Genomic DNA, 14,635 nt, shown 5'->3' with positions numbered 1-14,635 from the left:
GTTTCTTGCGTCTGATCTTGTAAAATTCCCCATTCCATTGCTGATCTGTGCCAGATTATCTGGTTCATTAACCCTCGACTGGTGAGGTGGGGTTTATGTCACGCAACTGGTGAGGTGGGGTTTCCTATACCCCAGTGTTTAGAAATCTCTTATTTTTACAGAAAATGCGAAGATCACGTTTGTTTTAATCGTTTTCTTATTGGCGATTGATTGCATATGAGTGTAACAAATTTTTGACACCCACAAATGGATGGAAGCTAGTGAGACACGTATCCTCATACCAGCATTTTTCAATGAATGGCAGCCGAACAAAAATTCCCTGGGGTGTGGCGACCCCCACCTCACCAGTTGAGGGTTAAAGGGATTTTCCTTTAACCCGTTGGTGCAGCTGGTTTTTTTTTGTAACTGTGCACTAGTCACCTTCCTTGGGTCCAGCACAGGGTCTCTGCCACTGCTCCCAGTGTCTGTTACTGTCCTTTGGCCTCACGTCGACAGCGCTGCAACCAATAACTGAGATCAGCAGCTTTGCCCGAGTTAACGGCACTACTTGCTCAGAGTCACTGAACTCACTGACTGGCTGCAGCGCTGTCAATGTGACAAATAGCTGACACTCTGCATTAGACCCAGAGAGGGTGAGTAAAGTATTGCTTTAAAAAAGAAAAGAAAATTGTATTAAAAAAACTGTAGTGTAATTCTTTAGCATCTTCTATAAGTGCAGCATAAATGACTCTAATGCTATGTCCGTAAAGGACAGAGGCCCAATCTAATCTATACACACCAGCACACACACAACACAAGGGAGTTTACAAAAATATTCTAATTGCACATTACGGAATAAACTACTTTACATACGTACTTTGTACTGATATAGTCACAATTAGGGTAATATTGCTTGACAACATATTTTAAAATATCTTAAAACAAAAATCAATTTCTGCATATAAATTACAGCCAAAATATGCAACACAAAATAAAAAAATAGATCATGATTTTATTATACTCGTCACAAAAATAAGCAATGATGGCATCAATAAATAAACCATAAATAATATATATAAAAAAAACACACAAAACCCTTTGCAATCAAGGAGAACTCCCAAAAGACCTGCGGCACCACCGTTGGGGTTTGCTCACACACAGCGCTTGTGCAGAATTTTTTTTTTTAATTCTTTGTACCATAAATAGCCACAAAATCTCATTCCCATGTTGCATATTTGTTTATTGCCCCACGGTGCGTTCTCAATTCAGGAAGAAGCATGCACCTTTTCATGAACCGTGAGCGTCTGTCTGACTCCAGCACACCTCCTCATCAAGACCAATGTGAACAGCGCCGCTCTTGATGACTCTGGCCCCATCTCTTTTAGGATCATGTTGAGACTGGACAAAAGTAAGAGCTGCTCTATTTTTTGCCCTCATTCATTTCGAGGATTAGTGTCCCTTTAAGAGGCTTTCCCTTTCATTGTTTTTGGGAGTTCTACTTTTAAAAGGGTTGTCCTGGATTAGAAAATGAAAACTCTATTCCCCACCTTCCCCCGCAGACACGGCCCCATGTCTGTTACTGCGGCTCAGCCCCTACATCGCTGGGCTACCACCCCAGGCACAGATCATGGGAAGAAGACGCTGCTTCTGACTATCACGGACCTCACTTATAAGCTGCATCTTCAGAAGATTTTGGAATCTGCAGTTGGGAGGGACGGTCATTTTATGATGATCTTCCTATTACATCTAGTAGCTTTGTTCTTGTATTGTAGCACTACAAGCGCTTGTAAACTCGTCTAGAAAACCAATATGATATTGGTCACAATGAGCAGACAAGTCAAGAAGTGAGAACGATTATTCTGGTAAGATTATCCATGCAATTTACAAAAAAAACTAATAGCAGCTTCAATGAGCATTCAAGATGGCAGCCGTCCGCTATGCAGCAGGCAGACACGTAAAGGATGGCGGGGGGATACTACACAACATTGACTCTTACCATATTAGTACTAGCCCAGTAATGTGACGCTGAGACCCCACATGTATATTAGGCAAGCATTTTGGAGCTTTCACCTAAATAACTACAGGTGGTGAGATAAGCTGCACAATATAATTGACCTTTCAGTATATTGTTGCACACACACCATCTATTTAGCAAATGCCCTTGTTATCAACAGCAGCCTTTTAAACTCACCTGAGCTAACAGGTATGTGAGCTGGTTACTCTGCTGCGCTTAAAATTTCTTTTTTGGTTTGCTACAATGCCTTTTCTGAAACGTTGTCTCCCTCTGCTGGAACACTGACTTCTTTCATTTAATGCCTGCAGACTATAAAAGAGAAACCAACCCAAAAAGTTTGGTTGATTAGTCTGTGGCATTCTTTTAAACTGTTGCTTATGGCGGTCTCTGTGAGCTTCTCAGTGACATTCAGCCATCCAGGTATCCCGCCTGCAGTAGACGGAATGTGGCAATGGAACGCTGGCTGCGCGTGTCATAATAGGCTCTGAGCCTTTATATACCTGCGCACAGCAGCAGCCACCTTCAGTCTGCTGCTGGACAGCCAGCAGCAGCAGCAGCAGGAGAGGTAATTAATCAGCAACCCTCCTGCTAAGGGTAGACAGCTGCTCGTTCCACCCCCCCCCCCCCCCGCCTTAATTGGTTCTCCTCCCTTCCAACGGTGTTGAGGCGGGTGGGAACAGCCGGGGGTTGAGGGTACTGTGCTAAAAGAGGTGGAGTTATGCAGATCTAAAACGCGTGGATTGCAGCAGCAGCAAGCCGAAAAGTGCAGGCATGTGAGGGATCTAGAGGTTGACAGCATGTCTTCTTAACGGGAGTCCAGGTGGCCATCTCCACAAATGGACTTTTCAGAATCCTTGGGTGGCACCGTAGTCGGAAACCAATTCTGGTTATCGCTTCTCGGCCTTTTGGCTAAGATCAAGTGTAGTATCTGTTCTTATCAGTTTAATATCTGATACGTCCCCTATCTGGGGACCATATATTAAATGGATTTTTAGAACAGGGAGATGGAAAAAGAGCTTGCTCTGTCCACTCCACGCATTGACCTGGTATTGCAGTATCTCCAGGACCGGTGCACCCCTTCTTTAATGCAGTTTCTAAAATCAGAAAGAATTGAATTCAATGCTTTTTGTTCATTTTGCTTGTTTGTCGGATTTTGGGATGGACTCTTTGGCTTTGCTTTTCTTCTCCTCATTGGATTTTTCATGTTAAAAGTTGCAGAAGCCAGATGACAAGCTCATTTTGGTTCAACTTCAGCAACTGTGCATTGCATTGCCATGTAATGTAATGTAATGCAATGCTATCTATCTAGCTCTCCCTCTATACTTCCTTTTGGATAAACAGACATATTAGGCAAGCATTTTGGAGCTTTCACCTAAATAACTACAGGTGGTGAGATAAGCTGCACAATATAATTGACCTTTCAGTATATTGTTGCACACACACCATCTATTTAGCAAATGCCCTTGTTATCAACAGCAGCCTTTTAAACTCACCTGAGCTAACAGGTATGTGAGCTGGTTACTCTGCTGCGCTTAAAATTTCTTTTTTGGTTTGCTACAATGCCTTTTCTGAAACGTTGTCTCCCTCTGCTGGAACACTGACTTCTTTCATTTAATGCCTGCAGACTATAAAAGAGAAACCAACCCAAAAAGTTTGGTTGATTAGTCTGTGGCATTCTTTTAAACTGTTGCTTATGGCGGTCTCTGTGAGCTTCTCAGTGACATTCAGCCATCCAGGTATCCCGCCTGCAGTAGACGGAATGTGGCAATGGAACGCTGGCTGCGCGTGTCATAATAGGCTCTGAGCCTTTATATACCTGCGCACAGCAGCAGCCACCTGTGCGTTAACTCTTGGCCCTGTGGCATCGCCATTTTATGGCTTAAGCCACTTGCTGCTATAAGGAGTTGGCCAGTAGACACGACTAGCGATAATGGGACGCATTCGATACGCTGGGCCCGGTGAGGCTCGAGTGAAGTTTGGAATCCAGATTGATGTGGAAGAAGGCAAAGAAGGAATCTTTACCCTCAGCTTCGTGGTGAAGGAGATTTTGTTTGGACTCCTTGAAGTGAAGAAGGAAGAAATCTTGTGCCTCCAGCAATTCAAAAGCAAGTATAATCTTGTATTTACTTCTATGGCTGTTTGCAACAATTTCTATGATTGTTTGAAAAAGAATCTGGACAATCAATATTTGGATGGGCTGACTTTTGTCATCTTGTATTGCTCCAAAGAGGTACCTCTGACTGTTTTCATGTACAACCCACATGTGGACTTGGCTTTGATTTATGCCTTTCTAAATAGGCACTGCTATATTACCAAGGTGGCAGTAAAAGTCATGAATGAGGAGGAACTATGGACCGGTAAATATCGTTTCATGGTCAAGTTCCGGGAAAGTCCTGATGAACCAGGGGGTATACATTATCCTCCATCAAATTTTTCCATTGGGAGTGAGCGGGGTTACCTGTTCTTCCCCAATGCGCCCAGGTTTTGTCGTCATTGTAGGAGGTATGGCCATACTCAGGAAGCATGCGACATCAGACAGATTATTTGCAGTAAGTGCAATGAGGTGGGTCATTCTTCCAATAATTGCAAAAATGAAATAGTCTGTAACCTCTGCGGAGAGAAGGGGCATGCCTTCAGAGACTGTATATTCCATCCTGGTTCATATGCGGGGGCAGCGGGAAGGGGAAGGAGAAGAAATGAATCTCTTGCACCCACAGCTACAACTCCGACTGCTCCAACTCCGACTGCTCCGATATCTACTCTGGCTTTCCTGGATGAGGAGGAGTCTCGGGTTGCTTTTCCAGAACTGGTTCGTGTGAATGTAAGAGGAAATATGGAGCTGGCACCTGAGCCACCGGTGCAGAGGGCCGCGTCTGTGGCTTCAGATGTCAGTGAGTCTGAGACGATAACTGATGATCGTATAGGCATGGAAGTGGCCCCGGTGGAGGATCTGGAGGCTGAAATTCCAGACATGATGGTTACATTGCAAGGGGAAGAGGAGTCTGATCTGACCAGAACACCGCATGTGGCCTGGAGCGATGTCGTTTCTGACCTTGAGGAGGAGGGAGGTCAGGGGGACTTTGACCCCCAGCGGCGGGATTATAGTTCAGATGAAGATGGAGGCGCTTCAGTGAAGAAAAAGAAGAAAACTGAACCATCCTTTTCCCCTTTAAGTGACTGCAGTGTGAGTCCAGCCCGGGTGTACCCTACTGCATCCGATCCCCAAGATGTGTCTTTTTTGGGGGAAGGCACAAACTACGATATCTGCACGTCCAGCGTCCTACCCCCAGAAGGGTTAGGATGATGGACAGGTGGGCATGTTGTCGTGACCTGCCACATCAAATTAATAGATGGGTGCCCAAGTTGCTCTCAGCATCTTGTCGCTAAATGTTCGACTGATTAAATCTGAGTCGAGAAGAGTGGCAATTTTGGACTACTTGAGCAACTTGGATGCGGACGTATACTGTGTCCAGGAGTGTGGGATCTCCGATCCCTTAAGTGAAAATGCATGGCCTTTAGGTCAAAGTGTGTGGTCTGGTTCTGTATGTAATAAAAATTGTGGGGTAGGTGTTTTGGTGAAGGGTTATAGTGTTAAGATAGAAAGTTACATGGTGGTGGAGGCGGGGAGGTGTGTAATATGTGAGTTAAATTGTAGGGGGTGGAGGGTTAGGGTGGTAAATATGTATGCACCAATAGATAAAGGGGACAGGCTGGAAATTTTTGAGAAATTATGTTTTTTTTTATCTGGCAAAATGCCAATTATTTTTGTTGGAGATTTCAATTGTGTGACGGAGGGGGATAAGATGGATGTTACAGGTAAAAGACTCAAGAGTCTTGTGGCGGATTTTTCCTTACAGGATGCTGCGGAAGTTTTTTTAGGTAATCCACCTCCTGCGACCTATAAGGCCGACAGGGGAGGCATAGAGTCTAGAATAGACCGTATCTTCTTTTCTTCACAAAATGTTATTTGTAGGAATTTCCAGCAGGAAGATGTTCCCTTCTCTGACCATGTGTGTTTGAGGGCACGTCTAGAAGGTAAGATTTCCTTTGTATATGGTGGTGGCGTGTGGAAACTTAATGTGCGTTTGCTGGAAGATAATAGGATCATGCGTGATTTTAGGCGAATGTATGTTAGGTGGAGGGATAAAAAAAGTGATTTCAGGAATGTGCTTGAGTGGTGGGACTGGATGAAGAGTGAGATTGTTTTTTTCTTTAGAAAAAGGGGCAGGAGGAAAGCAGCAATGAATAGAGCAAAATTTAATGATTTAAGCTCTAGACTGGAGTGGCTGAGGAAGTTAAGGATGATTGGAGTGGATGTGGATGTTTTGATGTGTCAAGTGAAAGAAGAAATTAAGAAATATATTGAGGGTAAAGGGAAAGAAATTATTTACCGTTCTAAGATTGAACATTTGGAGAAAAATGAGAAATGCACAAGGTTTTTTTTTCAAAAAAGTTTTTGGGAAGAAAGTAGATATGGATGAGGTGGTGAATGGTGATGGGGTGTGTGTGAGTGGGAAGGATGTGATGCAGGAGGTGGTGTTGTTTTATAAGGAGTTGTATGGGGAAAAATGGGTTGATGATAGGATGTTGACTGATGCTTTGGGGTGTTTAGAAGGTTGTTTGGGTGAGGATGAACGTGAAATATTGGATGATGTAATTGTGTTGGATGAAGTTAAAAAAGTGGTGATGTCTGCGAGTAAGAATAAAACACCTGGGAAGGATGGACTGCCCGTGGAGTTATATGTTAAGGAATGGGACACGATGGGAAATGACTTATTGGAGGTGTGCCAGTATATGTTCACAGAGAATATGTTGAGTGAATCTATGAGAGATGGGGTGGTGGTTTTGGTTCATAAGAAAGGTGATAAAAAGGATTTGGGGAATTGGAGGCCAATCACCCTTTTGAATGCAGACTATAAGGTGTTTAGTAAATTGTTGGCTAGCCGGATGCGGGAAGTGATTGGCGGTGTGGTGGATGAAGATCAAGTGTGTGCAGTGCCTGGGAGAAGTATGACTGAAAATTTGGTGTTGTTGCGTGATGTGATTGGGGATTGTATGAGTCGTAAACAGAAATGTTTGTTGTTTTCGGTTGATTTTGAAAAAGCTTTTGACCGTGTGTCACATAGCTTTATGTTTAAGGTTTTGTCTAAGATGGGTTATTCCAGGAATTTTGTAAACTGTGTTAGGAGTTTGTATTGTAATGTTTCAAGTGAATTTTTGGTGAATGGGTGGTTGAGTGAGAAAGTGAGAATTAAATCAGGAGTGCGTCAGGGGTGCCCTATGTCCCCTTTTTTGTTTATTAGTGTGATTGAAGTGTTGATGTGTATGGTTAGGAAGGATAAGGTTATGAGAGGTGTGATGATTCCTGGGAGTAATGGAAAGGATGTGAGAATTCTAGGTTACATGGATGATGTAGTGATTGTGAGTGGGAATATGGCTGCGATGAGTAGGGCAAGGTTGATATTAAGTTTGTTTTGTAGTGTCTCAGCTTTTAAGGTCAATTGGACTAAGAGTTCCTTTAAATGTTTTGGTGAGAGGAATGTACGGATGGATGGTGTGAGGTGTGAGGATGGTGCAATAAAGGTGCTTGGGATTAAGTTTAATGATGATTTGAAAGGAAATGAGAGTTGGGAAGATTGTGGGGTGAGAGTGGTGCGCAAGTTGAATTTTTGGCGAATGAGAGAACTAACTCTGACTGGGAAAGTTCTGATTATTAAGGCGGTTATTTTGCCTATTTTGTTGTTTGTTGCGAATGTATATCCTGCTGCTTTTAAGAAAATTAGGAAAACTGAGAAATTCATCTTTAATTTTCTTTGGGGAAGTCGCATGGAGAAATTGAAACGGGAATATGTCTATAAGTTATGTGTAAATGGTGGTTTGGATTTTCCAAATATTGATTTCTTTTTAGGGATTAGTTACGTGAAAATGGTGGTGGTGGTTCTAGGGAAAAGTAATAAGTGTGCTTATATGATGAAGTATTCGGCTGGATGGATGCTTTATGGCTTAAAGTGGGTCAAAAGGGATGCTAGAGTGCCTGTTGCTTTTAAGTGTCCTGTATGGTATGGTTGTGTTGAGAAATTTGTAAGGAAGTATGATTTGTTGTCCGTTAACATGAGTGATTTTAGGCAAAAGAAGAAAGTCATTAGGATGGTGCGTGAGCGTGAGGTGGTATGTAATATCAATGGGTTGAGAGGGGAGGAAGTAACCGAGATGTGGAGAAAATTAAGTATAGATGGTGTGACTAACAGACAGAGAGATATCGCTTGGATGATATTGCATGACATTTTGCCTGTTAGAGATGTGCAAAAGAAGAGGGATTTAGTTAAATCTGAGGTATGCCCGAGGGATGGATGTGGTTTGAGAGAGCATGTTAGACATATGGTATGGGATTGTGATTTTGCATATGATGTATGGAAGGGTATAGGGGGACTTTGCAAGGAATTGGTGGGTGTAAAGTATGTTAATTGGAAACTTGCTATGTTTGGGATGGGTGCATGTAGTAGAATTAAGGATAGGATTTTATGGTTGTTGGTGGTGTGTGTAATTGAAAGTTTGTGGGATGCGAGGAATTTGTTAGTTTTTAAAAGGAAGAAAATGTCAGTTAATGAATGTTTGAGATTGATTCTGTCACGTATGTATGTAATATACCTCTGGGATCAGGAACGTGGAAGTATTATAGATGCTGAAGGGATCTGGAAGTTTAAAAAGTGGAGGTTTTTGGTAAAGTTTAATTAGTAGTGTATAATGTACCTGATGATAAGGTTTGGTTTTATTTTTGATTATATACCAAGTGTGATGAAAGGCTAAGTGTCAATGAAAGGCTTTTGTAAGTCGATTTGATTGAGCTTATGCTCCGGCCTATCTGATTTGGTTAAAAAAGAAAAAAAAAAAAAAAAATCTGTTCTTATCAGTTTAATATCTGATACGTCCCCTATCTGGGGACCATATATTAAATGGATTTTTAGAACAGGGAGATGGAAAAAGAGCTTGCTCTGTCCACTCCACGCATTGACCTGGTATTGCAGTATCTCCAGGACCGGTGCACCCCTTCTTTAATGCAGTTTCTAAAATCAGAAAGAATTGAATTCAATGCTTTTTGTTCATTTTGCTTGTTTGTCGGATTTTGGGATGGACTCTTTGGCTTTGCTTTTCTTCTCCTCATTGGATTTTTCATGTTAAAAGTTGCAGAAGCCAGATGACAAGCTCATTTTGGTTCAACTTCAGCAACTGTGCATTGCATTGCCATGTAATGTAATGTAATGCAATGCTATCTATCTAGCTCTCCCTCTATACTTCCTTTTGGATAAACAGACATATTAGGCAAGCATTTTGGAGCTTTCACCTAAATAACTACAGGTGGTGAGATAAGCTGCACAATATAATTGACCTTTCAGTATATTGTTGCACACACACCATCTATTTAGCAAATGCCCTTGTTATCAACAGCAGCCTTTTAAACTCACCTGAGCTAACAGGTATGTGAGCTGGTTACTCTGCTGCGCTTAAAATTTCTTTTTTGGTTTGCTACAATGCCTTTTCTGAAACGTTGTCTCCCTCTGCTGGAACACTGACTTCTTTCATTTAATGCCTGCAGACTATAAAAGAGAAACCAACCCAAAAAGTTTGGTTGATTAGTCTGTGGCATTCTTTTAAACTGTTGCTTATGGCGGTCTCTGTGAGCTTCTCAGAGACATTCAGCCATCCAGGTATCCCGCCTGCAGTAGACGGAATGTGGCAATGGAACGCTGGCTGCGCGTGTCATAATAGGCTCTGAGCCTTTATATACCTGCGCACAGCAGCAGCCACCTTCAGTCTGCTGCTGGACAGCCAGCAGCAGCAGCAGCAGGAGAGGTAATTAATCAGCAACCCTCCTGCTAAGGGTAGACAGCTGCTCGTTCCACCCCCCCACCCCCGCCTTAATTGGTTCTCCTCCCTTCCAACGGTGTTGAGGCGGGTGGGAACAGCCGGGGGTTGAGGGTACTGTGCTAAAAGAGGTGGAGTTATGCAGATCTAAAACGCGTGGATTGCAGCAGCAGCAAGCCGAAAAGTGCAGGCATGTGAGGGATCTAGAGGTTGACAGCATGTCTTCTTAACGGGAGTCCAGGTGGCCATCTCCACAAATGGACTTTTCAGAATCCTTGGGTGGCACCGTAGTCGGAAACCAATTCTGGTTATCGCTTCTCGGCCTTTTGGCTAAGATCAAGTGTAGTATCTGTTCTTATCAGTTTAATATCTGATACGTCCCCTATCTGGGGACCATATATTAAATGGATTTTTAGAACAGGGAGATGGAAAAAGAGCTTGCTCTGTCCACTCCACGCATTGACCTGGTATTGCAGTATCTCCAGGACCGGTGCACCCCTTCTTTAATGCAGTTTCTAAAATCAGAAAGAATTGAATTCAATGCTTTTTGTTCATTTTGCTTGTTTGTCGGATTTTGGGATGGACTCTTTGGCTTTGCTTTTCTTCTCCTCATTGGATTTTTCATGTTAAAAGTTGCAGAAGCCAGATGACAAGCTCATTTTGGTTCAACTTCAGCAACTGTGCATTGCATTGCCATGTAATGTAATGTAATGCAATGCTATCTATCTAGCTCTCCCTCTATACTTCCTTTTGGATAAACAGACATATTAGGCAAGCATTTTGGAGCTTTCACCTAAATAACTACAGGTGGTGAGATAAGCTGCACAATATAATTGACCTTTCAGTATATTGTTGCATACACCATCTATTTAGCAAATGCCCTTGTTATCAACAGCAGCCTTTTAAACTCACCTGAGCTAACAGGTATGTGAGCTGGTTACTCTGCTGCGCTTAAAATTTCTTTTTTGGTTTGCTACAATGCCTTTTCTGAAACGTTGTCTCCCTCTGCTGGAACACTGACTTCTTTCATTTAATGCCTGCAGACTATAAAAGAGAAACCAACCCAAAAAGTTTGGTTGATTAGTCTGTGGCATTCTTTTAAACTGTTGCTTATGGCGGTCTCTGTGAGCTTCTCAGTGACATTCAGCCATCCAGGTATCCCGCCTGCAGTAGACGGAATGTGGCAATGGAACGCTGGCTGCGCGTGTCATAATAGGCTCTGAACCTTTATATACCTGCGCACAGCAGCAGCCACCTTCAGTCTGCTGCTGGACAGCCAGCAGCAGCAGCAGCAGGAGAGGTAATTAATCAGCAACCCTCCTGCTAAGGGTAGACAGCTGCTCGTTCCACCCCCCCCCCCGCCTTAATTGGTTCTCCTCCCTTCCAACGGTGTTGAGGCGGGTGGGAACAGCCGGGGGTTGAGGGTACTGTGCTAAAAGAGGTGGAGTTATGCAGATCTAAAACGCGTGGATTGCAGCAGCAGCAAGCCGAAAAGTGCAGGCATGTGAGGGATCTAGAGGTTGACAGCATGTCTTCTTAACGGGAGTCCAGGTGGCCATCTCCACAAATGGACTTTTCAGAATCCTTGGGTGGCACCGTAGTCGGAAACCAATTCTGGTTATCGCTTCTCGGCCTTTTGGCTAAGATCAAGTGTAGTATCTGTTCTTATCAGTTTAATATCTGATACGTCCCCTATCTGGGGACCATATATTAAATGGATTTTTAGAACAGGGAGATGGAAAAAGAGCTTGCTCTGTCCACTCCACGCATTGACCTGGTATTGCAGTATCTCCAGGACCGGTGCACCCCTTCTTTAATGCAGTTTCTAAAATCAGAAAGAATTGAATTCAATGCTTTTTGTTCATTTTGCTTGTTTGTCGGATTTTGGGATGGACTCTTTGGCTTTGCTTTTCTTCTCCTCATTGGATTTTTCATGTTAAAAGTTGCAGAAGCCAGATGACAAGCTCATTTTGGTTCAACTTCAGCAACTGTGCATTGCATTGCCATGTAATGTAATGTAATGCAATGCTATCTATCTAGCTCTCCCTCTATACTTCCTTTTGGATAAACAGACATATTAGGCAAGCATTTTGGAGCTTTCACCTAAATAACTACAGGTGGTGAGATAAGCTGCACAATATAATTGACCTTTCAGTATATTGTTGCACACACACCATCTATTTAGCAAATGCCCTTGTTATCAACAGCAGCCTTTTAAACTCACCTGAGCTAACAGGTATGTGAGCTGGTTACTCTGCTGCGCTTAAAATTTCTTTTTTGGTTTGCTACAATGCCTTTTCTGAAACGTTGTCTCCCTCTGCTGGAACACTGACTTCTTTCATTTAATGCCTGCAGACTATAAAAGAGAAACCAACCCAAAAAGTTTGGTTGATTAGTCTGTGGCATTCTTTTAAACTGTTGCTTATGGCGGTTTCTGTGAGCTTCTCAGTGACATTCAGCCATCCAGGTATCCCGCCTGCAGTAGACGGAATGTGGCAATGGAACGCTGGCTGCGCGTGTCATAATAGGCTCTGAGCCTTTATATACCTGCGCACAGCAGCAGCCACCTTCAGTCTGCTGCTGGACAGCCAGCAGCAGCAGCAGCAGCAGGAGAGGTAATTAATCAGCAACCCTCCTGCTAAGGGTAGACAGCTGCTCGTTCCTCCCCCCCCCCCGCCTTAATTGGTTCTCCTCCCTTCCAACGGTGTTGAGGCGGGTGGGAACAGCCGGGGGTTGAGGGTACTGTGCTAAAAGAGGTGGAGTTATGCAGATCTAAAACGCGTGGATTGCAGCAGCAGCAAGCCGAAAAGTGCAGGCATGTGAGGGATCTAGAGGTTGACAGCATGTCTTCTTAACGGGAGTCCAGGTGGCCATCTCCACAAATGGACTTTTCAGAATCCTTGGGTGGCACCGTAGTCGGAAACCAATTCTGGTTATCGCTTCTCGGCCTTTTGGCTAAGATCAAGTGTAGTATCTGTTCTTTTAAGAACACAAGAGCTACGATCTACACTTGACGAGAGCGATCGAACTCAGAAGGAGAAGAGCTTCGGAGCCCAGCTGACATCGGAGAAGGAAGGCGGATATCGGTGGGAGGAAGAAGCTCTAAAGAATCCAGAAGAAGACGAAGACTCGGAGAAGAATTGGGCTGTCCTGTGGAATCTTCGAGGAAGAAAATCATCGAGACAAAGACCTTTCTTGGAATTTGTCCAGAACACGACGGGAGAAGAATCTGCATAGCTCCACCCATTCCGGGAAGAGTTCCAGATCCAGCTCCAAGAAGTAACTGCAGGAGGAAAGCCATGGCAAGCGCTGCGAGGAAGGCCGAAAAGAAGAGCCTGGAGCCGGGGACAGCCAGGAGGGCCCAGCCAGGAGCCGATTCTGACCCCAAGGACTCTGCCTCCACGAATGGCCAGCAGAAGGGACCCCAGAAGCCCCGCCACGAAGCTCCAGCCCTGGAGCCATGGATGCGGCAGACGGTGGCCCTGAAGCTGAAGGAAGTGGATGGGAGGGTGCCGGACATGTCCTCGGACGTGTTCTGCCAGAAGATGCTGCTGGATCGAGGCTTCTCCAGGTCGGACACCCTCAGCATCCAGACCTTCTTGACGGGGATCTTCTTCGTCACCTTCGCCACTGTGAACACCTGCAGGAGGTTCTGGGAAATGGTAAGCGCAAAAGGACCGGATAATTCTTTCTCTGCCTTTACAGGTAGCTGCCCTATCCAGAGGGACGAAAGGAGGATCACGGTCTCCATGCGCAACCCGCACACCCCAGGCCAAGACATCTGTACCTTCCTGAGACGCTTCTGTTTGGTTGTGAAGGAACCCTCTCACATCCTGAATGGACTCGGCTTCTGGACAGGTAAGTGGTCGGTGACCGTTAGACTTCACAGGGACCTGGCGTACTCAGACGGACTTCGGCACCTGCCCCCGACATTCTCCCTGGGCAACTCCTACGGCCTCATCTATTACCCGGACATGCCGCGGAACTGCAGGAGATGCGGCAAGAACGGCCACGAGATGAAGAACTGCAAGGAGGATGCCTGCAGGATTGGTCGAGTGACGGGACACAGCTCGAAGGACTGCCCGAAGAAGACGTCCTGCAACCTGTGTGGGCTGGCGGCTCATCTGTACAAGGATTGCCCCAAGCGTGAGAGATCCTGGGCATCGGTGGTTGCGACGACCCCAGCTCCGGAGGACAAGGCCCCGACGACCAGGCCTGTGAAGGTCAAGGACGCGACGACCAAGGCCCCAGCGGCCAAGGCCGAGACGACCAAGGCCAAAGCGGTCAAGGAGTCGGTGGCCAAAGCCCCAGCGACGGTCCCAGCAGCTCCGAAGCAGAAGAAAAAGTCAAAGGAGGGTAAGAGTTCTGTCACCCCTCTCTCGATCCCTCCCCCTGCCACCCCCGTCCAATCCCCCCCCACCCCGGCCACCCCTGCTGAGGATTCCACTTCCTCTTCCTCCTTCCCCTACTCCTCAGCAGGTGTCCTTTCCCCTGCCCCGGCAGCCACTCTCCCTCCCCAGACCATGGTAGCGGTGGAATTAACCTTTCCTCCACCTGCCGCTATCTATTCCGAGGAGGATTTTCCCCTTCTTGTCTCCCCAGTTCCAACTCGGGGAAAGAGGAAGGTGGAGGACAGCCCTGCTACTGAATCCTCCAAAAAGAAGATTCTGGATTTCGTAGGCGAAAAGTAGGATACCCTTCCTGAGCCAGAAGAGATGGAGCACATGGTTGAGACCCTGGTGGCCGAGCCAGAAGAGGAGGAACTGGTGGTCGCCGAGA

At 45.1% G+C, this 14,635-nt stretch overlaps 4 non-coding genes and 1 pseudogene across 4 annotated transcripts; all 5 read left to right on the top strand.

Moving 5' to 3' along the window:
• The first annotated feature begins 2,882 nt into the window (after window positions 1-2,882).
• On the top strand, window positions 2,883-3,073 carry LOC141195707 (U2 spliceosomal RNA). The gene has a single exon (XR_012268285.1). It is a non-coding gene; the product is annotated as a U2 spliceosomal RNA (small nuclear RNA).
• Window positions 3,074-8,853: 5,780 nt separating this feature from the next.
• On the top strand, window positions 8,854-9,043 carry LOC141196343 (U2 spliceosomal RNA). The gene has a single exon (XR_012268888.1). It is a non-coding gene; the product is annotated as a U2 spliceosomal RNA (small nuclear RNA).
• Window positions 9,044-10,166: 1,123 nt separating this feature from the next.
• LOC141195706 (U2 spliceosomal RNA) lies at window positions 10,167-10,357 on the top strand. The gene has a single exon (XR_012268284.1). It is a non-coding gene; the product is annotated as a U2 spliceosomal RNA (small nuclear RNA).
• Window positions 10,358-11,476: 1,119 nt separating this feature from the next.
• LOC141195705 (U2 spliceosomal RNA) lies at window positions 11,477-11,667 on the top strand. The gene has a single exon (XR_012268283.1). It is a non-coding gene; the product is annotated as a U2 spliceosomal RNA (small nuclear RNA).
• Window positions 11,668-12,791: 1,124 nt separating this feature from the next.
• On the top strand, window positions 12,792-12,889 carry LOC141196423 (U2 spliceosomal RNA; annotated as a pseudogene).
• The last annotated feature ends 1,746 nt before the right edge of the window (window positions 12,890-14,635 follow it).

This window comes from Phyllobates terribilis, unplaced genomic scaffold, assembly GCF_046119375.1.
Source record: "Phyllobates terribilis strain yellow unplaced genomic scaffold, ASM4611937v1 Scaffold_74__1_contigs__length_7073193, whole genome shotgun sequence".
Lineage (NCBI taxonomy): Eukaryota > Metazoa > Chordata > Amphibia > Anura > Dendrobatidae > Phyllobates > Phyllobates terribilis.
The sequence above is the reverse complement of the archived record's forward strand: the minus strand, read 5'-3'. Positions and strand labels throughout refer to the sequence as shown.